Here is a 26,269-nt window from a genome sequence, read left to right as displayed (position 1 = left end):
TCCAGGGCCATTAGCAGGGAGATGGATCGAAAGTGGAGCAACATGGACCTGAACTGGCACCCATATGAGAAGCTTGTATCAGAGGAGGTGTCTTTTTTTTTTTTTAACAGGCAGAGTGGACAGTGAGAGAGAGACAGAGAGAAAGGTCTTCCTTTGCCGTTGGTTCACCCTCCAATGGCTGCCACGTGCACGGCCAGCGCATCGCGCTGATCCGAAGCCAGGAGCCAGGTGCTTCTGGTCTCCCATGGGGTGCAGGGCCCAAGCACTTGGGCCATCTTCCACTGCACTCCCTGGCCACAGAAGAGAGCTGGCCTGGAAGAGGGGCAACTGGGACAGAATCCGGCGCCCCGACCGGGACTAGAACCTGGTGTGCCGGTGCCACAAGGCGGAGGATTAGCCTGGTGAGCCGCGGCGCGGGCCCAGAGGAGGTGTCTTAAACCCACTGTACCACAGCGCCAAGCCCCAGGCCAAACATCTTCTGCAGGAAGAAGCAGCACTCCTTGACAGGTTGAAAAGATGGTACAGGGGAAGAGATAGGCAGAAAGATGCACCTGAGTCACAGGAAGCTGAGCTGCCGTAAGCTGAGAGGGGGATGACAGCAAGAAGAACAATCTGAGGGCCCCGGCAGAGGGGGAGTCAGGGGCTGAGTTTGTAATGTAGGAAGTGTGAGATGCCTAAGCAATCCTTGTGGAAGTGTTGAGCAGGCAAGGGAGGGCGGGGCTGGGCTAGGCACTTGGAAGCCTCAGTAAGTACTGATGGGGTCCAGAGCCAGGGGCTGGATGAGATCACAGCAGGGTGGGGTGTGTGTGTGGACCAGGCGTGGAAAAGAAGAGGAGAAGGGCTGAGGCCAAGGCCCCAGTGTTGTTCAGCCAAGGGAAGGAGGAGGGAACAGAGAGACTGCTGCCCTGAAGGCCAAGTGCAGAACAAGCTTTGTGGAGGAGGAAGTCCATGGCCGCATCCAATGCTGCTTTCTCCATCGCCAAGGTACAGATTGAGATGCGACAGGTTTACGGTGAGGGGCTTGTGGCTGACTTTCCCAAGAGCAGTGTGGGACTCAGGGTGGGAGTGGGAGCCCAGTCAGGGTGAATCCAAGCGTGGACAGCAGAAGCGGACTGGGAGATAGGGCACGCGTTCAACTCTCAGAGCTGTGCTGGAAGGAGGAGCAGGAAGGGGGAGGATGTGGGCTCAGGAGGAGGGGGTGTTGGGTTGGCGGGGAGGGAGCACTATTGGCCTGCTGGTAAGAGCAATCAAGTCGGAGGCTGCAGTGACAATGCATGGGGAGGAGTGAGCCATGGGAGCAACGGCCTTGGGAACATGAGAGACAAGCACCCCTAACAGCAGCAGTGGGGTCAGGAAGGGTGTAGAGGGCCCAGAGGTGTGCTCTCAGTGCCCAGCTCCCAAGCCCCAGGCAGCTGCTCTTGCACAGCCTGTATCATGTGCCAGGCTCTGCTCTTAATCTTCTACAGACATTCACTGCCAAGTCTCGCAATGCTCTGTAAGGTACATACTATTAATGTGCCCATTTCACATAGAGAATGATGAGGCACAGCAACATTAGGAATTCTGCCCAAGCCACGCAGGTAATACAAGGCACATTCTAACCAATGACCACTCCTCACCGGTACTGCTATGAGTGGAGGGATGACGGGAGAGTGGAAGGGAGGAAAAGGAGCTGTGGCGTTTTGCTGAGCTCATGTGCACTGGTCTCTCCCTCTGGAACACCTGTTCATCTGCAAAGTACATTTTGGTCACTACTTAATTAATCAGGAGCCGGGGTAGTCAATAGGTGGGGCTGTGGGCAGATTTCCAACTAGGGCTATGGTGCAGTGGAAGGGTAGATTTCTGCACTACCATTCTTCTTCCACTGAGCCCCACAGGGAATTGTCACATCCCTGGGGATTCTGAGCAGCTGGAGGGCCATATTGGCCTGTCTTCCTGGGGACAAGCGGGGAGGGAGGAAGTAATCCTGGTGGCAACAGGTCTCATTCTGATGCTAATGGGGGAGAAATCTCTTCCATCCTCCATGCTTCAGTTGTAAACTGCAGGAGAGGCTAGGATGATGTGTCATTTTATGGACTCAGGTGATCAGTCAGCATGTACTTAATGAGCACCACTGTATACCAGACCCGAACAGGGCACGAGGCATAGGACAACGAGCACAAAGGACACAGTCCCTGACTTTGTGTGATTGCAGTCTAGGGGAGGAGAAGAGGAAAAGTGATGGTCATACAATTGTAAACCATGGCACGAGCTTTGAAGGAACATTCTAGACTTCTATGAAGGTGCTGTTTCCTGAAGACCTTGGCAACTTTGATAAAAGATTCCTATGTCTAGGACCCAGGTTTAACTCCCAAATAGAAATCTTCATCCATTGTTCATATATTCATTTACTCATTCCTTCAAATATTTTTAATAAACACCCATCTGTTGTATGTCTTTCAAAGCAGTAGCCTTGTATGCTTTATTCTTCCAAGAAACTAGAAATCAAGGCTGGAGGAAGGACAACCAAAAACATGGGGCTGGAAAACCAGTAACTCATTCAAGCAGATTGGAGAGAGACTGGACGTGTGTTCCCCTGTGCTGGGCTCCAGAGACACAGGGGCGTACGGGCAGCCAGGGATGACCTTCCCTAGGTGAATTCTCTGCGGCCCCACAGACTGAATTGAGGGGAGATACCCTGGGCCTTGGGCAAGCTCCCTGGAGATTGAGTCTGCGCTGCACCACCCGGGAGGATGAGACGTAAAGAGAATTTTGGAATATAGGTATTCTCAGGTCCCTCATCTGTAATAAAGGCTATAAGAAGCTGCCCAGGTGTTACGATGACACTGTGACATGTGCAGGTAGCAACTCACCTGATCCAGGTAACAACCTCTTAGCTTCTTTCCCACCTCCATTTAACTGAAGTGCACGCAGAAGGGAAAGGGGCCATTGGCATCACAGTAGTGCCGAGGGTGCTCCTTTATTTCCATGAAGATCTGATGGGATGTGGCTCATTAGTCAGCTGGTAGGAGGGACTCCAGGGGGCCATTGGTCAGAAAGGGCCTTGTCTGTGCAGGGTGAGACATTTGACATTCTCCTGGGATTAGAGGGTTTGTTTGCTTGTTGGGAAAGTTTGGACTGAGAAGGACCACGGCTAGTGAGAGCATGCCACAGCTCATTCAGCAACATTTGGTGAGTAGCTGTGGAGCGGTAGGCACAGGGCTGGCCTGCGGTTCTTGAGCAAGAGCAGAAGAGAAACAGCGGGGGCCAGAGACGACGGAGCTGCGACTCAGCTGCTGGACTCACACTCGGCTCACCATTCCCGAGCTTCCTGAACTGGGTGTGGGTGCAAGAGCAGGGGGAGAGGACACTGGGGTTTTAAATCACGGTGGCTGATGGAGTGCTGGAGGCAACAGTAAAAATCGAGGCTGCTACAGGAAGAAGAGCTTTGGAGTAGAAAGGAAGGTGTGTGGCCCTGGGCCAGCTCCTTCTGTGAGCCTCAGTTATTGGTTTTAAACCTAATATTACCAGGATTAGATTCCAGGCACCTGCTGGAGGCTTTGCAGGCCCCATTTCATTTACTAAGGTCACAGCACTTATTACTCTGTTATATTAAAAGTGGAAAATTAAGGGACAGAGGTTTACACAACTTGTCCTAGGTCATATAGCTGGTAAGGGGGTGGGGGAAGGGCCGGTGTCAATGATCCTAGGACTGGTGACTCCAGATCTGATTCCTTCTTCCTCTACCAGCTGAAAAGAGGCCTCAGGCACCGATCTTACCCCTGAAGTGCCCGATGGGTCTCTTGGCAATTGTGCAGGCTCTAGCTCTGGGCTAGAGCAACTGGGCCAGGGCCCATTGCACTGAAAGTCTGCATTGCTCTAGGGAATGACATCGCCACAGACCGTTCCTTCACCTGGACCTTGACTAAAGGTCAATGCCAACTCTTACATTTCCTTCTTGTCTTTGTGAAGCCTTAATTCAGACATGGCTGTGCCAGTCCCTACAACAGGGCTCATCAATAGTGCATTTCAGCTTGTTAGGCTCACCAACCATGTGCCTGGTACATAGTGAGTACTTAAGAAAAGTACAAGGCAGCAGAGTGGGGTGATGAGGCACACAAGCTCTCTGCAGGCCATGAAATTACCTGTAAATGCCAAGTTCCATCTCCCATAATAGCAGCTGTGGAAATTGGATAGATCTTAACTTTTCCTCCTCTGTAAAATGGACATAATAAGTTCTGTTAAGTAGGGTGGCTGTAGAGATTAAATGGGTAGAGACTAGACACATACAAAGTCTTAGGACACTGCCTTTTACCTCCCTCCCCACTTGGCAGTCCAGATCTTGATCAAGTGGGACTCCCCCAAGGATTCCTGTCTGATTCTGTTCTTAGAAACCAGTTGCTCCATGATGAAGAGTTGCAGCAAGCAGGATTGGACAGAGGAAGTGAACAGGCTGAGAAGAGACTCTGATTCATTCTTTCCCTCACCATTTTCCTGAGTGTTTAATTTGCCCCATGTCAGATGCTTAGATGCTGGGGATACCGCAATGATTCAGAGGCCTATACCCCCCAAGCAGCTTCTGGTGGAAACCAGGGAGACAGGAAGCAGAGAGGAGCTCAGTGCTACTGTGGGTGCCAGGGGGACACATGGTGGGTGCACAGAGAGGGGGAGGTAGTTATCTTGCCTGGAGAGTGGGTGGTCTTTGAGTTCCTCCTGAAAGACTGGCGTATTAGGCCCATGGGGGAGAAGGGGGCAGGCAGCTAGTTAGGAAAGCCGCCTTTGGAAAGGTATTGAGTGTCAGCATGTTATTTGCTTTGAGTAAGAGGAAGTTGTGGGTTTTATTATCTCAATGGTGGATGATAAAGATGCTGAAGATAATGCTATCCTGGGGAATGACTCTGGCATGTGGAGGTGGGGGAAGCGAGAAGGGAGCACCATGGGAGGCGACGACATAGGGAATGGGGCCAGTGAGACAGCCCAGGGAGTCTGAATTTTGTCCTGGAGGCAATGAGGAGTCCTGGAAGCGATTCAAGTGAGAGAGGAGGTGATCCACTCTGTTTGGACAAGATCTTTCTGGGGGCTGGCTTGAGACTGGGTTGGGGAGAAAAAAGCCAGGAGTCTGGAAATTCAGTATAAGGCAACTATGGCCACCCCACAGTTGGCCGCAGCTCAGAGGGCGCCAGCTCATCTGGGGCTCCACTGCACTGTCTCACATCCAGGCCTCAGTTCTGGCAATTCCCAAGTGCACACCTTGACCTTCAGCTCAGTGTCTGGGACTGAGAAAGAGAACGGCGTCCACTGACAGTGCAGCTGCGTGCAGGGATAAACATTGGCAGCCGCACCTCTCTCCTCTCACAGCCCCCAGGGGGCCGGAGCATCAGGGCATGGCCTGGGTGTGACAGGCTGAACAGTGACCCCTGAAGGATGTCCGTATCCTAATCTCAGAACCTGTGACTGTTCCCTGACGTGAGAAAGAGGCAACTCTGGCTGTGATTAAGATGAGGATCTTGACCTGGGGAGGTTTGCGATCTAGAAGGTGCTTAGAAGAGGAAGACAGGCTCTCAGAGTGGGAGAGGGTGAAGAGGGACAGAGGCAGAGGTGGGAAAGCAGAGAGGACACTGTGCAGCTGGCCTTGGAGACGGAGCCAGGGCCCAGGCAGGCAGGCAGGCAGCCTCCAGAGGGGTCTTGCCTAGGGCCTCTGGTGGTACCTGCTAGCATTGACTTTCACTGCGTGGGACTGATTTTGGATTTCTGACCTCCACAGCTGTCACAGAAAACACCCCCAGCCACCAGCTCAGAACTCACATCCAAAATTTGGAAGAGGTTGATGCTGTGAGAGTTTGTGGCCCCCTTAATGTGTATGTTGGAATTCTGACCCCCAAGTGATAGTTTTGGGAGGTGGAGGCTGTGGGAGGGGATTAGGTCATGGGAGCAGAGCCCCCTTCAATGGGATTGGTGCCATTGGTGCCAAAAGATGCTCCAAACAGACCCTGGTTGAGACTCTTCACCCCATCCACTGTGTGAGAACACTGTAGGAATGTCCCGTCCATAGGCCAGAAAGTGGGCCCTCCACAGCCCCTGACTCTGCCATGATCACGCATTTCCAGACTTCACAATTATGAGAAATGCATTTCTGTGCTTTATAAGCCACCAGCTGGACACACCTGGGGAGATGCTCTGCTTTCCTGATTTCCCTCCTAGGGGCAGCACTGGGTACGCGGAGGCCGTTGAGGAAACCGTGCCTGCTGCGAGGGACCCGGGAGGGGCTGATGGGAAAGTGAATGACTGTGTGTGTGCACAGCTGACTCCTGGGTTCCGATCTCATTTAATTTTCTCCATAACCTCCAGAAATAGAGGCACAGAGATTTTAAGAAACTTGTTGGAGGCCGCCCAGCTAACGAGTGTGGGAGCCGAGACCCACACAGTGAAATGCAAGAGCCCACACTTGGCCTTGTGCTGTGCCCTAGGGTGAGCAGGTGCATGTAGCCTGTGTACTGCTGGGCCTGCAGCAGGTCAGCCACCTATGCTACCAACCACCCAGACTTCTGCTTCCTCGGGGTGTGTTCTGGGTCTCTCCTTCCGCATCGTGGGAAAGGAGGGGGATTTTCCCTGGCCCATGGTTTTCCAAGCAATGCCTGTTCTAAGCTCTATATGAAGAGACTTCATGGAAAAATGGAATAAAAATTTATTTTGGTGCAAAAAAAAAAAAAAACCCCAGAAATCCATGGGCTTTTTTTTTCATAATATATATTTTTCATGAACTTTTTGAAGACCCTGGAACTTCATGGATATAAAGTTTTTTGCACTAAAATAAGCTTATCTTTAATGCCAATTTTCATGAACATTTTAAAAAATTGATTTATTTGAAAGTCAGAGTTACACAGAGAGAGGAGACACACACAAACAGAGAGAGGTCTTCCATTGGCGGGTTCACTCCCCAACTGGCTGCAATGCTCGGAGCTGGGCTGATCTGAAGCCAGGAGCCAGGAGCTTCTTCTGGGTCTCTGACGCGGGTGTGGGGGCCCAAGAACTTGGGTCATCTTCCACTGCTTTCCCAATGCTGCTGGGAAGACCCCAGTGTGTTGTTGGGCTCAGAAGAAGATGGCTGTTGTCACTGCTGGTGGTGGCGGGAGGCTCTGTCCATGCTTCCGAAGGAAGGTGTTGTGCACCACAATAGTTTAGAGGTGGGGACACCATCTGCTTGGGTCAGGAGACTGGGCTCCATTTGCTTTGGCTTTTCCTGCAGGCCCCGCTCTCTCCCAGCACCCCTGGCTCCGTGTTAGCATGAGCCTCTGCCTCTGACTTGAAGGTGCCTGGCCCTTGAAGGGCCCAGACCTGTTCCACTGCAGAGGAGAATGATGCCACTCACAGTTTCCCAAGCAGGGGCCACTGCATTGGCTGGAACCTGAAGCTGAGTCCTTCTCAGTTGTCTTTTCTTCTTCTTATTTTCTATCTTCCCTGGAGGGTTCCTGGGGGAATTCAGCATCCTCAAAAGAGGGCTTGGTCATGGGATTGCACCTGCGGGTTCCGGGGGCAGGTGGCTGCCTGGAGGTGGCGCTGCTGAGTAGCTCAGCGGGGACGCACGCCCTAAATGTCTCTGATGTTGGTGTATGGCTCAGGCAGTCTTTGTAGCTGGAGGGCCAAGACGAGCCTGCCTCTTGGGAGAAGTGGGCTTAGTCTCCTTTCTGGTCTCCCTCGTGCAGCATGGGGACACCCCATAAATGTCGATTCCCCTCTCCTATATGACTGGGGTCACAGGTGCAGGAGGTTGACAGGATTCTCCTGGGTGATCCCTCCAGGACACTGAGGCAAGAACTGACAAGCACACAGGACAAGGGAGGAAGGACAAGTTCCTGCTCCGGGATCCCTTCTTCTGGGACCCAGGGATGTTTTGCCCCCATTCATTGGAGAGGTTCCCCTGCTCCTGCAGGGCCAACTGGAGTTTGCAGTGTAGGGGCCAAAGTATGCACCAGGCATGGTGTAGCTGAGTCTGCAGCATCCAGTACTTCCTCCACGCGACACCACCACCTGCTAGATGACAGGCAGTGGTTCTAGGAACACAGGGCAAAGCAAAACAGGCTTGTCTAGGCCTTTGTGGGGCTTGCAGGTCCATGGTAGGTAGGCACAGGACCATAGGGAGGACTGTGTCCTAGGGGCAAAATTACCAGGCACTCTGAATGCTCCCAAGATGAGTCCACATTTGGGACTTGCAATGTCCCAGGAACTTCGTGGAGCGACTGATAGCAAACCAAGGTGAAGTCAGCCAAGCCCCGAGGGGATTAAGGGGGAAGGCAATGTTCCTGGCTAAGAGAACAACCTGTGCAAAGGTCCAGGGGTGAGAGAAAGCTGGGCATACTCAGAATACTGCCGAGATTGACATGGCTGGAAAATTGAGTGTGTGTGGCCGGTGTTGCAAGACCACTCCGGGCAGGCAAGCTTTGACCCTTTGACCATGCAGAGTTGCATAAGCCATGGGCAGGCATCCTGCCTGTTTCCTCCTCTCGTTTCCTAGGTGGCTTTGAGGACAGTCTGGCATGGTGGCTAGCCTTGCTGCCGCAGACCTGGCCTTGACTTCTCTCTCCGCTCCTGCCTGATCCCAGCAAGCTGCTTACCTGCTGTTCCCACTATCATGACTCCCATCGTCTTTATTACTAGCTCCTAACCACCTCTGCCTCTTTTCCAGGAGCACCAACAGCAGCCATTTCCTGCCCAGCTCTCTGTCCTGGGAAAGGTGGGCGAGGTCGAGGACAGAGAACAACCCCTGTGCCCTCCACAGCTGTGCATGGGCCAAAGTATGTGATGCTTATGGCCATGTGGAATATTTTGGCAGATGCAGCAGACACAGGACCTCGATGCTATGTGAACACTCTGGCCTTCCTGGCAAAGCTGCCTGCCACCCAGGCTCACTCTTCCCTTAAATGGAATTCTCCTTCTTGGGGTCGTCTACCCACACTGCATTGGCTAGTCGCATCCCCCATGCGATGCCTGCTGTGTTGGCCATTCTTGGAGGGGTTCCTCCCATCCATTCCATTTCACTCCCTTCTCTGCCTGCTCTGAAGCCCGAGGGCTGGTCCCTAACAACTGCTTCACTCAGACTTCCTGGTCCTCCAAGCCCTAATTCTCTCCTCTAATTCTTGCCCAGGAAGCCTCAGCAGGAGACAGGATGGTGGGAGGAGAGGGAGGTCACGGGGCTGTCCTCTCTTGCCTGGACTTCTTCCTGGCTGCAGTTTCTGGCCTTGGCTGAAGCCAGTCTGGCCCTAACTCCCCCGAAAGCCAAGTGCTCTTCCTTGCTCTGGCCTTGAACCCTCCAGGATGTATTCCTTCACTTCCCTTTCCCCTGTTGCTAGCTCTGCACTGTGCCACCCTCTCCCTGGCTGCTTCCCTCAACTGTGTCCTCACCGCGAGACACAATCCCCATCATTCTTCTTCAACTATGTCCTTTTGCACACAGTGGGTTTCCTGCCCTATTTTTGGTCAGGACTTCCGGGGAGGGCTGCAGAGTCCCTCAGAGACACCTTGCCATGGCCAGGAGCAGAACGCAGGTCTGTGCTTGTCCTTGCCCTCTGATGAACATGGTGCCTGCCAAGGGGACAAGCAGAGGTCACCTGTGGCACTCATCCTGGCTCCCAAAGGCCTCACCTGTCTGACTGTGGAGCTGCAGAGGAAGCTGGTGCCCCATCGTGGAGAGTAGCAGGGGATGAGCAGAATTCGTGATTTTATTCTAGGAACAAAGAGAAGTCATGCAGATTGGGAGCAGGGGAGTGCCTGTGCCTGATTCATAGCTGGAAAGATCCTTTTTGTCTTCAGAGGGAAGCACAGGTACTAGGGATTGAGCTCACCCTTGGGGGAGAGGTGTAGGAGGTTAGTGCCATGGTCTCAGTGTGGAATTATGGCACTGCCAACATTCAAGACACCTGCCACCTCCACCATGCAGCCTGCCTGATCACTCTATTTTTGAACTAATGCCTTCCTTTTGTGTGCACTTTGTCATCCTCTGTGACCTTCTCCTCCTCTTCTGGGCGGGTGCCCTGGGGCCCTGGCACTCCCTCCCTCCAGGATTCTAAGCCTACCTGGCATATCACAAAACTCTTTGGAACTTTCTAGCTCCAATGCGAATACCTTTAGATGTATCACGTCTCAGACCTAGTAGCAGGTCAGCTGCGTCGCCTCCTCGGACAAGGGGAGAAAGGGAATTTCAGCCAAACATCTGTGGCTTACTGGGCCGGCTGCCTCTCTGCCCTCAATGCACGCAGCAGCGCTGCAGTGAGTCGGCACGATGTGGAAGCAGGGGCTCCAAGGAGTGTCCCCCCAGCTCGCGCGTGACATAGCCCACATTCAAACCCAGGTCTCCCTGGCTGGTAACTGGACTTAGGGAGAACGCGCTGTGAGGCAGACAGGGCCAGGGCCCAAGTGCTAACCAGGCGTGGAGTGGTAAAGTAGAATAAGAACAAAGTGATACAAATTGTAGCATCTATCTTTGCACACTAACAAATGTCAACTGTCACCCAAGGTTCCTTGGAGTGGGTGCGTGCTTGAGTTTCAGGTTCCTCACTAGTTGTAGGAATTTGCATAACCACTCTAAGGCTCCTACTCAGCAGAAACAGCACTTCCTCCAGGAAGCCCTCTCTGGCTTTACAAATCTTGGATGGGTGCCTTTCTTATGTGCCTACATAGCCCCTTGTACAGTAGATAGCTAATGTTCTCTTATTGTATAGATTATATAGATAACACACACACATGCACAATACCCATGTATACATGCTTATGTAAAAGCTTAACCAGAGTTTAAGGAATTCTGTTGACCCCTCAAGGAGGACCTGAGAGCTCTCCTCCAATGCACGGGGTTGCCATGGGGCTGAGGGTATAGACTTCTTCATGACAGTCCCCAGGGGGAGGGACCAGTAGGTAAAAGCAGCAGAGACGCCATTTTTGATTCAGCTCAGGGAAATACTTTCTAGTGGTAAGAATTTGCCTGGAATGCAGCAGGCTACCTCAAGACCACAGTCTGCTCTGAGGAGCACAGGCCTAGCCTGGGTCGCAGACGGCTCCCAGTATGGATAATCCCGCCTGAGTCTCCTTTCGTCTCCACCCTGTAGGAAGGAATGCTTCTGGAGCCCTGGGTGCGTGTGTGGATCCACACAGCCTGGGAGGGGTAAGCAGGTCATGTGACTCATAGGCGCTACAGAGGCAAAAAGGGTTCCCAAAGGCCTGTGGCGTCAGCTTCGGGTCGGACAGAAAGGAAAAGCAGGCCACCTCTCAGCCCCGAGCCCTCGCAGGCTGCCTGCCAGGGATCTGTGGAATAGGGTCCTGGCCAGCGTGGGCCAAGAGGGAACCAAGCCTGTGAAAAGCTCTTTGGGCTGTGTTTGGCACACGCTTGCATACATGTTTGTGTGGGTGTGAGTTCCAATGAATATTTTTTAAAACGTATGTATTCAGCTCTGAATGCCTTTAAAAAATAATGTAGAAATGGTTGCTTGAAATGCGCCATCCCTGGATGACAGTCGGGGCAATCTCATTCGGCTTAAGGTCAGCCAGGATGTAGCAGACAGTCTGGTAGGTGCCAGGCACTGAGCTGGGCGCTGGGTGTCCAGCGTTCAGGAGGACTGGGCTTCTCCTGAGGCCGCTCAGCGCCCATCATGCCCATGGATGAGGGCCCCAGGGAGTTGAAGAGGCCCAGGTTGCTGTGGCTGGTTCCTGGAGGGGAGGTGGTAAAGAAGGTAGACAGAGGGGTGGTGTGGTGGCACACGGGGGGAGCCACCCTCCGTGTCTAGCAGAGTGTCCCATGTTCCGGATTGACCACTCTAGACCCCCTGCTGAGTTGCCAGAAACTATCTCCATGCTGGAGCTATGCCTTTCTCATTAACAATATCGACACGTGCATTCATTCATTCTCTCTCTATATTTTAATAACATAGAGATTTGTGATTTCCTGCTCTGTTAGAAATGAGACCATCTTGGAGGGGAAAGATGCTTTGAAATTCCTTTTTGCCGACCACCGCACGTAGTAGGTACAGCAGAAATCCCTGCAGAGCAGACCTGGTGTGGCCATGCTCTTCCATAGCAGTGCACTCCTCAGCACTGGCCACCAGCATGTTCAAGACCAGATTGCCCCAACCTCAGACCCTCGCCACTGTCACAATCATCCGGCCTTGAAGGTCGCCTCAGCTGTGTGGGTTCCAGCTGCAAGCTGGCAGGCCTTTGGGTCTGCTTGGATCTGCTCTATTTCTTGTGCAGGTGCAGGCTGAGAGAGGCTCGGGCTTGCTCTTCTCCTGGTAAAAGAGCAGGTAAGTGGAGACAAGAGACGGATGGACAGAGATGATGCCTCTTGAGGTCTCAGCCCAGAGCCACTGTGCTGCCAAGTCCCTCCCCACCCCCCACCCCGATCTTGGGGCCAGGGGGAAGTCTGTGGTCATGCGCAATATCATTGGGTAGGGAGATGTGTGGGCATACTCTAGAGAGCTTGCAAAGTGAAGTGGAAAAAACCCACAATCCTAATGTAAGCAGAGCGTGAGGAACTGGGGAAAGATACTGGGACTCTGACTAGGCCTGACTTCCGATCTGAGTTATCCAGGACCTTCTCTGGTGACAAGAAACAGCAAGCTCTGTCCCCTCGTCCCTTCTCACCTCTCAGGCTTATAAGGAAAATGTTTTTCCATTCTCACTCACTGAGTGCTCACAGTCGGCGCCAGTCGCCACATTGAGCATTTTCTGAGCAACAAGGCTCGTAAGGTGGGGAAGGCAGGAGTTCATCTCCCAGTTAATGGGACCAGCACTGAGATTGACAGAGGGCAGCCACCCTCCTGAGTCACGTGGTGACATTCAGTGTTATGCCGGGTATCTCTGGGCCACCTCCATGTTACAACTCTTACTTCAAGCAAAGGGGGGAGGATTTGCTTCAGGTGCATTTCTGTCTCTTTCTTCCCTTAAAAGAGTCCTAGAACATTCTGGATGGCTGGACTTTTTCTTTCTGATGAACTTCACCCAAGGGATCATCAGCTGATGTGACTGCTTACCACCACCCAAGTTTCAAAGTTCATCGTTGCTTGGAAAAAAAAAAATGGACTATTATTAGAGTGAGCAGAGGGCGATCACACTTCCTGGTCACAAGTCTCTGGGAGGAAGGATGTTGGAAGCAAAGCCTGGATGGTGTCGGTGGTGCAATGTGTTTGGTGCCGGGGCGAGTTTCGTAACTGCCACGCCTGTCAGGTGATGCCGAGGCCTCTGCTCCCCAGATCTTTTCCTAGCTGGGGCCAGCTGCTCTGACATGGCTGGGGCAGGACAGCTGGCAGCTCCTCTTTCACAGGACGTGATGGGTGCAGTGCAGACGATACCGGCAACAGCAAGTCTTTGGATCAGATGGAACTGATTGGAATCAGGCTTGTGCCTCTGAGGAACTGGGTGGCCTTGGCCCTGGCAGTGCTGTTCATGCTTCTTGCATGCCTCCTCGGGTCAGCTCTCTGCCTAAATACCACCCTGTCCAAGAGGCCTTCCCTGATCCTCTCCAGCTAACACTTGGACGCCCAGGCCCTGCACTTTGGGCTCTCTGAGACTAGGTAAAGGCTGTGTGAGGACCAGTCCTGACTCTTGCTTCCCACTGAAATCCCACTTTGCAAAATGGTCCGTCATGCATGGGAGGAACTGTAGGAACATCTACTTATGCAGCAAATTCAGGAATAAGTGGCTGGAAGCTGGCTATGACTCTGTGAGCTTTCAGCAGTGCATTCGATGTTGTGCTGTGGAAGCCACATGGTTCAATGTCCTTGCTGTGGTCCTTGACTGGCCCTGCAGCCCATGGGAGACTGTGAGATGGGCAGCATCCCAGGCCCCACCCCTGATCTACCTATTAAATCAGAACCCGCTCCCAGACGATTCCCACTGAGTTAACATGTAAGAGCCATGGCTGTTCTCAGAAATCTAACTACAGACTCTTGCCAAGGGAGACCCAGGGGGTGCTGCAGCCTCTAGAGCCAGCTCCCATGAGTAGCAACAGCCGGCAGGGTGTGCAGAACCTCTGACATACTGCTTGAGTGAGCCTGCCCCTCGCAGAGATGGACAGGGCACGTGAGCGCTTCTGGTGACGATGCTGGATCTTCCACCTACTCCCAAGCAGGACAAGGGGATGGGGCAGGGCCTGGCTTATCTGTTGCCTTCTTGCTTTCTTTCTTTTGTCTTTCATGTAATTTAAGAAAGATTTATTTATTTATTATTTGAAAGCATTAGAGAGAGAGAGAGAGAGAGAGAGATCTTCCATCTGCTAATTCATTCTGTAAATGGCTGCAACAGCTGGGGCTGGGTCTGTCCGAAGCTAGGAACCAGGAGCTTCATCCAGGTCTCCCACATGGGTGGCAGGTCCCAAGCGCTTGGGTGATCCTCTGCTGCTTTCCCAGGCACATTAATAGAGAGCTGGATTGGAAGTAGACCAGCTGGGCCTTGAACCTATATGGGATACCTGTGTGGCAGCCAGCGGCCTTACCTGCTATGCCACAGTGCTGGCCCCAGGGCTTGGTTTCTAACCCCATCTCTGCTTTGCAGGGCAGGTATTAACAATCGTCCATGTACATGGGGGGAGACTGGGGTCCAGGGAGGTTAAATCATTTGTCCACGGTTACACACGTGGGAAGAGGCAGAGTGCATATTCCCTGTGCACCAGGCTCACTCTCCCAGGGAAACCACCCTTGTAACTGTGACAGGGAGACCTTTGCCTTCTTCCATAATCTGTCTCAAATCCTCTGCACGCAGGGCAAGCTCTGCTCTCTGCAGCACAGGAACTGGCCCTTCCACATCTCCCACACCTCATCCCCAGTGACTTCCTCTGTTCTAGCCATAGTGCTCCACCTTCAACACAGAAGCTGGTGCCTACCCCCAGGACCTTTAGTTTCTTTTACCCCAGACCTCCCCAAGCCTGCCTTCTTCTCTTCGTTCGGGTCTCAGTCATGTGGCATTCTTGTCAGAGCCTGTGCCCACCAGCTGGAAGGGAAGCAGGCTCCCTCCAATACTCCCTCACCTTCCCATCTCTTGTTTTGTCCAGAATACAATCACAGACATTTGTTCAGATGCCTTGCCCCTCTCACTCCATTAGAGTGAGGGTAGGGCCCTTGTCTGGTTTGCTGTGCTAGCCCCAAGCTAGTATAGGGTCTCATGTGTAGCCAGGCTAAACTGACATTTGTCAAAAGCAGGGAAGCTGGATCAGGGGAGAAGCATGCACCTTGCCATCTGGTCAACCTGGCTTTGCAGTCCTAACCCAACTGTATGACTTTGGGCTGTTGGCACCACCCAGAGCCTCAGTCTTTTCATCAATTCAAATGAACATTAACAACACAACTCGGAGGTGGTGAGACGCACAGAAAACAACATAACAGGTAGACAGCCAGGCTTAATTCAGGTCTTCAGCAAGTGTCAGGAAGCCCTCACGTCCTCCACAGCCCTGACCCCCGGAGTCTTACCCGGGACTGGACTGCCTGTAGCTCCTCTGAGCACGCTAGCCTGGTTCTCACTGCCAGACCCTTGGTCATGATGCAGCTTTGTCTACTGTGCCTACCTTTTGTCTCTGCCTTCCTAAAACCTGCCTGCTCCTCATTCAAACCTGAAAGGACAGACCTGATCCCCAGGACGATCCCCTCTAGCCTCTGTGCCCCAATTGGACCCCACCTAAACCTCAGATCAGAGCCCGTGTCACACCCCCAAGACATGATATGGCACCTGAACAGGGGGCTTCCTCGCTGGCAGGCAGGAATCCAAGGCAAGTCCTGACCTGAGCTGAGTCTATTGGTAAGAACCTGTGACATTCACCTGGATTTGCCCTACCCTTGAACCTAAGCTCCCTGAGGGCAGGGCACGTGAGTGTTTTCCCCACTGCAGCTCCTCTCCAGCGCCCGGTGCACAGGCAGGAGGCATCTGCTGAGCACCTGCTCCTCCTCTGACCTCTCTGCATCTCAGTTGAGAGCATTCATGGCGGCCATGGCATTCTGACCTCCTTCTGGCTCTTCTCTGTTTGAACCAGATGTAAGAAGAAGAAACTAAAGGAATCAGACAGGGGTGGGGTGGAGGTGTCTTGTCCTCCTGTCTGAATATGCAAATGCCCCAGCCTTGGATTCTTGACTTGGGGGAAGCCATCCATGTCTTGGGCTCAGACTGCCTGGGTTTTCTGCCTTTCAGATGAGCAAAGGCCCATAGTCTGTTTGGGCCTCAACATTGCTGCGTTGGCCTGTTTTACGCACACCCACCCCTTCTGGGGAGTGTCTGTGGCCATGCAGAACCCGCTACACCCCACCAAGCTGGTTTGTCGCCCTCCACTGCTGGTCTTGCTTGAGTTAGTGCAGAGTGATGCGATTTGCAAACCAATCTTTAAAAGGGATCTGGTTCTTCATCAGCCTGCTTCCTATGGGCTGTGGAGTCTGAAGCATTTCTTGGAGAGGTTGAGTGGGGAGGGGCAGGGGGTTGGTCCTAACAGTTACTGAGGGCCTGTGTATGTGAGGTGCTTTGTGTGACAGTCTTTAACTTTCACAACCACCTTTATTATGCTGTGCTCTTTACAGATGAGGAATCTAAGGCCCAGAGAAGTTGAAGCACCTTCCTCACTGCCCCACAGCTAGTAAGTAGCAGAACCTGATGCTTGCTCCTCCAGTCCAGATTCAAGGTTAGCGCTGACAAACTCCAGCTTAGATGCTAAGTGCCTTGACTGAAGGTCGTATCTCCTGGGCCCTGACAAGTGGCGAGACTGAGATGAGAATCCTGTCTGCCTCCTTCCTGAACTCTAAGCTGCCTGCCTATCCAACACCAGCCTTCTTTGTAATAGTGCAGACACTGCTGTGCCCGGTCACTTAGAGAACTAGAGAGTGCCCTAGACAAGGGCCAGCTGTCCTGGTTGTGTCTCTGCCTGAGACCACAACACCTGCCCACCTCTGTACTGACGCGGGGAAGTGCTTTCAGAGAACGCTCTCAAGGCTGACTCCCAAACTTGGGTGAGTCTCCAGAGAAGCTGAGAGTGCCCCAGGGGAGACCTTCCCTCTTTAGTCTGGGCTGCCTCCAGGGACCAGTCGAGGACTTGGAAGCTTGCCTTCCACAGCTTCCACCACTTGCACACCGTTCTCTCTCTGTGTTTGCCTTTTGCCAGAGGGTCTTCAAGAGCAGATGAAACCATGGTTTAGAGCTGCAGGAAAAGAGTGATTACTACAACTCAAGCTGCAGGGGAATCAAGGGGATGGGGTGGCTTCACTAGGAAGCCAGACTGCTAAGCTCAGGGAATTGCAGTTCGGAGGGACCCTTAGACAGCCACCTTGGTTCGTGTGGGCTGCCGTAACAGAAGTACCGTGGGCTGGGTAGCTCAGGAACAACATCAATTTCTTTCCCACAGTTCTGGCCCAGAGAAGACAAGCAATATCAAGCTTTACCCCCTCATATTACAGACAGAAAAATCAGAGCCCAGAGACAGAAGTCACAGCACAGCCGCGGCTTGCACCCTTATTTCCAGCCTCTCAGGCCTGTGTTCCTTTTTTGTATTACAATGCAAGGGTGCAATTTGTTAACCACGGCCCTAAACTCTGGGCCTTAACAACCTAGGAGAGTCCCTTCTCAGCCCGCATGGAGGGAACATCCTGAAATGAAATTGCTCTTCAAGCACCCCCACCTCCTGAGAGGCCTTTGAAGTCACATTCCTATGTGCTCAGGGCAACAGGCATGTGGCCAGACTTGATCCTTCTCACTCAGGGGAGGGTGAAGGTCAGGGGAGTCCTGTCTCTCTCTCACGTCCACTCCAAGATCGCAGGGTTTTGTCCAGGTGCGGTCTGAGGGAAAGTCACGAGTAGAGCCCAGGAGCACTGTGGCTGGACCCTGGGGCCAGCCAGGACAAGCTTTATCTAGGAGATAAGGGCTGGGAGCGCACCTTGTAAGCCACTACTTCACTTGAGTACTTTTGTGCTTGTTCTAAAGGAATGTTCCAGAAATATCTGTCTCCTTCAAGGTACACAGTGTTTGTGCTGGTCTCTGTGATTACTTTAGAGAATGCGTCTTGGGCAGTCATACTGATAACGTCCACCACATCACAGAGAAGAAAGCAAGCGGTTCCCTGAATCCCTCCGTCAGCAGTGGGAGGGTGATGGACACGCACGTTGCTGAGTCAGACAGCGCCACAGAACCCTCCGGCCTTCCCAAGCCACCCCCCAAAGGCTCCCACCCAGCGCCTTTCAGGTCTTTGTTCAGGCGACATCTTTTCCACGCAGCCCTCCCTGGCCACCCTAAATAGAGTTGCAGACCCGCCACCAACACATCTTGTCCCTAGTCCCCGGTATGCTGTTCACTTTCATACTGAACAGCATGTAACTTACTATTTTCTACTTCCTCGGCTGCTGCCTGTGTACTTTCATTATTTACCAACACCCATATACTCTAAAAGCTTTGTGGATATCTGCTCATCTACTTCTCTTACGTAACAACTGAAAGACAGACACTGCCATGGACAGCTCTGTGCAGATGAGGAACAGAAAGGTTAGGTAACAGGCCCGAGGTCACGCAGCTCACAAGTGCTGCGTGATGATGTGACCTGGGCGTCTTTGTCCCGATTCCTTGCTCACACTCCCTACACTGTTCTGCCCAAGTGATGTGCACTGCACAATGGCACGGGGTTGCCCGTTTGGCTCACTGCTGTGTTCCTGGAACCCAGAAGAATGCCTGGCACACACCATAGAGATAATAATTATTTGTTGAATGAATAAACTAGTAGATAGTCAAGTAGTGCTTATATTATTGCATTTCTTCAACACCCTTCATTCAGAGATACTCTGTGTAGACATCCACTCACCGTTAACCAGATCTCTGGGCCACAGGAAGGCAGTGGGGAGGTGGAAAGAGCACGGGCTTTATTATCAGAGAAGAGTGGGGATGAAAATCATCCCAACCCAGGAGTCCAATGCGCCATTACCTGAGCCGTGTGGCCTTAGCAAATCCATCCAACCACCCTCAGCTTTGTCTACCTCATTTTTAAAATTAAGAAAAAATCGGTGGTTTCCTTGGAGGGTGACGTGCTGTGGTGACGGTTACGTGTACATAAAGGGCCAATGCAGTGCAGAGACTTGGCGAGGGTCAGGACTGCAGGAGGGGGTGCAGGGAACGGCGGAGAATCCCCACTTTCTTCTGCTAAGCAAGCTCTTATTTTTTTCTCCAGAATGAATCCATCAGGGCCAGGACAAAGAGGACCAAGATACAGAAAAATTCCCTTTCGCCCTCTACTTCAACTAAGGCAGGAGGGACTGAAGTCAGGTCCACACCGCATGGTTCTGGGTTCTTGGGTAAAGCCCAGTTGACGTCACTTTCCTCTCTTCGCTACCTCATTAAATTTGGTTGCCTATAACATAAAGCACTGGCTCTTTAGAAGTGGTTTCCACCATATTACCGAACAGGCAGGAGGATTTCAATCTATCTTCCCCCAGAATACAAAGTCTGCTTCAAATTAGGGAGAACAAAGTTACATATCTGACATTCAAGTTTCCCATTCCTCCTAATTTGTAGGCTGAGCTCCTAAAACTAAATATTTGCCTTCCTTTTAAGACTGTTTTCTCCACGGGTTAGTCAGAGGTTCTGCTGCGAAGCTAGGAGTCCTGGGCTCACGCTGAGCTGTGTTCAGGCGCTTGGATGCTGACTCTGCTCTCTGGGTTTGCTCAGCCCCTTGACCTCAGATTGCGTTGGAAACTTCCCCCAAAGGATCAGCAGACAGAGGCCTCTCTTTCTGCACAGGGAAACTCAAGGTCAAAGCGCCCTCCACAGGGGCTCGGTCCTCTTGCCTGACCCTTAGCTTCTCACACATGTGCAAGGCATGGCAGTGCGTGACGAATCAGTTCTCAGCCTTTGCGCATGCTGTTCCCTCCCTTGGGTCACGCTTCCCTTTCCTCTCCTGTGGCTCTTCCTCCGGGACAACACGTCCGAGGGGCCTAGGTTCTTTCCTGGCAATTACCCCCATTCTCACAGTCTTCGGCAGGTCCCGTTTTTCATCCGTGAGCTCCTTCGGAGTAAGCATTGTGCTTTCCACTGGCTGTCACTTAGGGCCTGGTCTATTGTAGGTGCTCCATGAAGGACAGACTTGAAGAAAAGCCCTCAAGTTGAAACCTGGGGCTCTAAGAACAAGGAGCAGTGTCTCCAACAAGAGGAGCAGTAGGAAGAGAGGGGTTTCTTCGGAGACGCCCCAGGCCAGTGTGGTCCTGCACGTGGCGAGGAGACTTTCCGGGCATCTCTGGAGCTGCTGCAGGACTGGCAGAGCCCAGGCCCCCAGCGGGCAGTGCAGGACTCCGCCTGTGATAGCAGGATGACCGCCCTCATCTTCCTCTGAATAGGCTGCAGCAAAGACATGGCTGGAGGAGCAGGACAGCTGTCCAGAGAGAAGATGGTGTTGGACCAACATCACCTGTTGTCAGCTGGCTCTCCAGCCAGTGGGGGATGCTAACAGCAAGGGAGCCCCAGGAAGGATGAGGGAAGGGACTCAGGGATGGGAGGCAGACTTTGTGGGCCAGACCCATTGGCCAGAGTCAGCACAGGAAGCAGGAGACGGTGCTACAGAACGGCCTCCAGTCAAAGGATTCTAAGCTCACCGACAGGCATCTGGCCAGATGTTAAGGAAAGGGGACATTGCAAAAAAAAAAAAATCTCTAGTAGGGGGAAGTGGTTGGAATTTCCTTCTTGAAGGAGGATGTGTCCTTGAATAGAAATCAGTCGCATGAAATGGAAGGGGAAGTCCCGTGAGCCCTCTCTGCTTGGAGCTTGAAGTGGGCTTCTAGCAGGGAGGAAGAATTCAGAAACGTGTGCCAGGGAAACAGCAGATGGTGGCCCAAGTACCTGGACCCCTACACCCATGCTGGCAATCTGAATGAAGCTCCTGGTTCCTTGCTTCAGATCAGCCTAGCTCCGGCTATTGCAGCCATCTGGGGGGTGAACCAACAGATGGGATCTCTCTCTCTCTCTCTCTCTCTCTCTCTCTCTCTCTCTCTAACTCTTCCTTTCAAATAAACAAATAAATCTTAAAAAAAAAACCTCAAATGAGAATGAGAGTTGAGAGAGTGAAGACAGAAAAAGTAGTCTTCTGAGAATTTGCTTAAAAAAAGTATAAGAAAAAGAATTCAGAAATGACCTTCCAGCGGACTAGAGGAGGCTTTGCCCACAAAGCTCAAGCAGGGTAGGAATGGACTTAGGCGAACACGTTGCCACTTACTGGGCACCTGTGTGGGCATGTGTCTCAGTCTTCTGACCTTCTCCCGAACTCCTGGGCAACTCAGGTGCTCAGAGGGTCAGTGATTTGCAAGCACACACAGCCAGGCAGGGCCAGAGCTCAGATTCACCCTGGCCATCTGCTGTTGCAAAACTTGCTCCCAATGCTAGCTGACATTCTAGAACTCGCCACAGTCTAAGTGAGTTTCTCTTGTCTGTGAGCTAAAAGTTCCCTGCTTGCCTCCTGTGCTTTGCAAAGCTCAGTTTTACACAGCTAACCCCTTTCTGAGGACCCCAGAGGGGTCACACAAGGGGAGCGGAGGACTGAAGCTGGGTCAGCTCATCTCTGTCTGCCCAGTCCCTGCGCAAGGGCTGGCCTCAGGAAATATCGGTTTCCTAGGACAGGATCTGTCTGTCCACTCTTTAGTTCATCTCATTTTCACACTGAGTCAATGAGATAGGTTTTATAATCCTTTGGGGTGGGGCAACTGAGGCTCATGAAGGGAAGTTTTTCAGAATGTGTAATTTGATTCATTTATTATCATTATTATTTGGAAGACAGAGTCACAGAAAGCAAAGCAGAGACAAAGAGAGAGGTCTTCCATCTGGTGGTTCACTCCCCAAATGGCCACAACAGCGGGGCTGGGCTGATCTGAAGCTAGGAGCCAGGAGCTTCTTCCGGTTCTGCCACATGGGTGCAGGGGCCCAAGCACTTGGGCCATCCTCTTGCCTTCCCAGGTGCATTATCAGAGAGCTGAATTGGAAGTGGAGCAGCCAGTGGAAATGGTGTCTATGGGATGCCAGCGCCTCAGGCGGCAGCTTTACCAGCTATGCCACAGAGCCAGGCCTTGGCGGCTGAGCGCTTTGATGCCCAGGCCCCTCTGAGAGGGGCCCCAGCAGTGGGTCCACACATTCAGGTATTATGAAGTTTGCAGAAGTGCATGGTCTCCTTCTAGCTCCACAACTCCCCCACTGTGGTTCTCTCCTGTTGAGTGCAGTGGAGGGACTGGGGGCATTTTGTATTTGTGATTCTTTCCTTTCTTTCTTTCTTTTTTTTTTTTTTTTTTTTTTTTTTTTTTTTGCTTTTTTAAAGGTTTATTTGTTTGTTTAAAAGGCAGAGTGGCCGCAATGGCCAGGGTTGGGACAGACTGAAGCCTGGAGCCAGGAGCTTCTTCTAGGCCTTCCACATTGGTGGCAGGGACACAAGCACTTGGGCCATCTTCTGCTGCTCTCCCCAGGCCATTAGCAGGGAACTGGACCAGAAGCAGAGCAGTCAGGACTTGAACTGAAGCCCACATGGGATGCCGGTGTCACAGGCAGTGGCTTCACTCCCTATGCTACAACTCTAGCCACTGTGATTCTCTTTTTAAGCAAGTTCCGCAAATCGTATATGCTTCAGACCATGCAAAACTTGCATCTACTCAGGCTGTGCTCCCTTCCAAGGGGTCATCAAGCCATGGGCAGCTTTCTTGGTAGTCCCAGAGCCTGACTTCCTGTGCACTCACTTGAGTGCTTTCTTTGCTCTTCCAGGCGTTCTGCCTCTGCTGGGCTGAGGGCGTTCCAGGGTGGTGGGATGCAGCAAGCTGTTCTGGAAACAGCAAGTGCAGCAGGTCGCTTTGTCATCATGAAGGAGCTCTGCCAAGGTCAGGCCATTCCCCCTTGCCAACCTGACAGGCTCAACCCACTCTTTGCCTTCTGGAACAATTGATCCCTGTTGAACTGGGGGAGAGGGGAGAGGTGTATAAGACTGGCTGAGACCTTCGGAAAGACCAGAGTGGCCTTCCCTTCTTTGGGGAGCTGGGCAGGGCCACTCAGTCCACAGCACGTGAGCAGCTCTGCCCAGAGGACTCATCCCCCACACTGGGATGCACGGAGTGAAGCGGAGTGATCTTCCTGGAAGAAGTGGCATTGAGCTAAGACTTGCAGAACAGAAAGGCTCTCTGCTGGCTAACGGGGTGGGGTAGCCACAATTCAAAAAGGCCAGAAAGTCCAGATGCTTCTGGAAGCACGAGGTGTGGGTCAAGCACCGGGGAAAAGGTCAGCTGTGAAACAGCAGGCAAGGTGGATGGGGCTGCTTTTATCCTCTTTGCTGAAGTTCAAAGCAAGAGTCCCTGGTGTCCCCCAAAGAGAAAACATCCAAGTTGCTTTCCAGCCCGGAGCTGAGTAAACAGGCTTAGTGGAGCTTGCAAGTGGCCTCTGCTGGACAACCTGGCTGCCGCCTGGCTAGGGTCAGGAGACAGGGCAGCAAGGAAAAGGCAGAGGTTAGGAACCGCCCTGGCCTCTGGACTTGGGTCCCTAAGGAACACCTCTGCTGGGACAACCTGTCTCGGGCACTTGGAATCTGTATCTCAGATCAGAAAATAAGAACAGTCTTTGACCCAACAATTCCACTTGTAAGAATACAATAAAAAGAAATAGCTGCTGATGTGCGAAAACCTATGCGCAAGGCTATCCATCATCATGCTGTTGTTAATAAAGATTAGAAGTAATTTAAATATCTAGCAAAGGAGGTAAGTCAGGAAACTTGCAGTGTATCCACATGACAGGAAACATTAGCCGTTAGTAATCATGTCTCAAGATTTCTTGACACGGAATATTTAGCATGTCTCACCAGGTGAAAAAAGGCTCTAAGACCGTATGTACTATTTGCTCCAGATTATGAAACTACACATTACCATGACATTTATTGAACACTTACTATATCCCAGGTATGGTTCTAAGCATTTTAGATATATGAGTGCATTTAATCATGCAACAAGCTGATAGAGAAATTTTTGTTGTTTATATTTTACAGATAAGGAGGCGGGGACACAGTCTAATGCATTTGTCTAAGTCAGCCGACGGTAGCAGCAGCACCCGTGTGTGAACAAGGCGGTTTGACTCAGGAGCCCGTCTGTGCACCTCCAGGCTAGCCACACTCTCTTCCGTGTGTGCGTGCTCCCTGCTTCTTGGAGGATTCACACCTAAGTGTTAGGTGTGTTTGTCTTTTAGGACAAAGCAAGACAGACATTCATGTGACGTGAGTGAATGTCACGGCCGGAGTGGGCACTGAGAGTCTCTGAGCCTGGGATGCGGGGACCTCGCTGCACACCTCTTTGGAACCTGCCCAGGCCAAGCACAGTGCTTCCCAGTTTGCTTAGTCAGCACTGCAGTCACACACATATGCATGGAAAACATACACATACTTATACACGGGGAGGGAGAGAGAGAAAGAGAGGGAGGGACACACGCACACGCACACACACACACACACAGAAACATAAACCTAGTACAATTTGGGAAATCTGTCAAAGAGTGCAATGCAGTTTTTTGTACAAGTGCTGTATGACATTTCAATAAATCAAAATGTATTTTAAGATAGAAGCTTAAAATATATTAAGCTTTAAATATTTGAAATAGACGCTTAAACTATATTAAGATAAGCACATTTCAAATCAAAATGCTTATGACTAAGGAAGTGGAGCCGCTCTGGCTTGCTGCAGAAGGGCCCGTGGTGGTGAGAATCAAGGGGTAAGGAGATGATGCTGGTGCCTTTGGCTGAACTAGGGTGAGGCCTGGAGAGCAAACCAAGCATCCAGTTTTGGCCCCTGTTAGACTGAGATACTTGATGGCAACTGTTTGCAAACTGCCCCTGCCTCATCCTGTCGCTGGGCCTTCCTCAACCTTGCTATGAATTCATTAGGGTTGGAGTGATAATTCTTTTCTTTTTTTATGGTGAAGAAACTGAGAGCAAGAGTGGGGAAATGTTTGCACAAGGTCTTAGGCGAGTAAGCAGCAGAGTTGGGACCAAAGTCAGATCTCCTGAATCTACAACATTCCCCAAGGATGAATCATAGGAGACTGAAAACATCCGTGTTTTCTGCCACTCTAAGGCAGTACAGGTGTAGGACAGACTGGGGAGGGGATTGGCCAATGGGGATGCACAGAGATGCAATTTTTCAAATTTGTTTATTAGTTTATTGAAAAGCAGAGCAACGCACACATGCACACACACACACACACACATACACCCTGAGAGAGAGAGAGAGAGAGAGAGAGAGAGAGAGATTTCTCATCCTCTGGTTCATACCCAATAATGACTGTAATAACCATCACTTGGCCAGGATGAAGCCAGGAGCCTGGAACTCCATCCCAGTCTCCCAATGATTGGGAGAGGTCCAAGCACTTGAGCCATCTTTCACTGACTTCCTAAGCTCATTTGCGGGAAGCTGGTTGGGAACAGGAGAGCTGGGACTTGAACCAGCATGCCGAGATGGGATGCCTATATCTCAAGAAGCAGCCTAAAATTCTGCACCACAATGTTGGCCGCTAGAGACTCAGTCTTGAAGCGTGCTTGACACAGCTTATTAGAAACTGCCAAGGACTCCACATGGCCCAAGAACCAATTTAATTCCCAAGATATCTAGTGCTGTGGACTGCAACATGCTTTCTAGTGATGCTCAAGTTATTCTGTTTTCATTATTTTACAATTATTATGAAAAATAGGTCAAAGCAACTCCCCACCCCCACTACCAAAGGTAGTCATGGGGATCAACATCCAAAGGACACAGTGAAAATGAAAGGGATTTGTTGGGAAGAACTCCTGAGTCTTGGGCTGTGTTCATTGGCTCTCCGCAAACGGCAAATGGTTCAAGTTGACTGGCTCAACCTCTGCCAACTTAGAGACCAATTTAAGATTCTACAAAAATAGAAAAAAACTTCAGGAGCTTGGAGAAAGGAAGTTGACATTCATTACCAAAGTTGTATCTTCTAAGGCCCTGTTACCCTGCCCTAGCAGCCTCCTGAGGCTGCCCTGCTAGCCAGGTTTGAAAGAGGAGGAAGCTAAGGCTTATAGCATTCATCAACATGGTCCTATGTCAGCTGGGAGCCCAAGTGGATCAATGCCAAAGTCTATGCCCTCTCCATCACACCCCATGGCCAGACTGGGCCTCACTGCTCCCAGTTATCAAGGACAACCACTCACAGGAGTGCAAGAATGAGTTGCCTTGGAATCCACCCTGCTGGCAGCTCCTCACCAGCCTAACTCCATGATCTGCATGATTTCATGGGGATGGCATGCACGCTTGATTTATGTTGGCACAGAACAAACTATAAATTGTGC

The 26,269-nt window shown here is 51.7% G+C and overlaps 1 long non-coding RNA gene across 2 annotated transcripts; it reads left to right on the top strand.

Annotated features, from left to right (window-relative positions):
- Positions 1–838: 838 nt before the first annotated feature.
- LOC138850421 (uncharacterized) lies at positions 839–24,525 on the top strand. 2 transcript variants are annotated; one of them, XR_011390159.2, is made up of 3 exons: positions 839–984; positions 22,699–22,811; positions 23,963–24,525. It is a non-coding gene; the product is annotated as an uncharacterized LOC138850421 (long non-coding RNA). The 2 variants fall into 2 exon arrangements; XR_016237334.1 differs by lacking the exon at positions 22,699–22,811 and having other exon boundaries at positions 858–984.
- The last annotated feature ends 1,744 nt before the right edge of the window (positions 24,526–26,269 follow it).

Source organism: Oryctolagus cuniculus, chromosome 7 (genome assembly GCF_051225735.1).
Source record: "Oryctolagus cuniculus isolate XC-2025 breed Fujian yellow rabbit chromosome 7, ASM5122573v1, whole genome shotgun sequence".
Classification (NCBI taxonomy): domain Eukaryota; kingdom Metazoa; phylum Chordata; class Mammalia; order Lagomorpha; family Leporidae; genus Oryctolagus; species Oryctolagus cuniculus.
The sequence above is the reverse complement of the archived record's forward strand: the minus strand, read 5'-3'. Positions and strand labels throughout refer to the sequence as shown.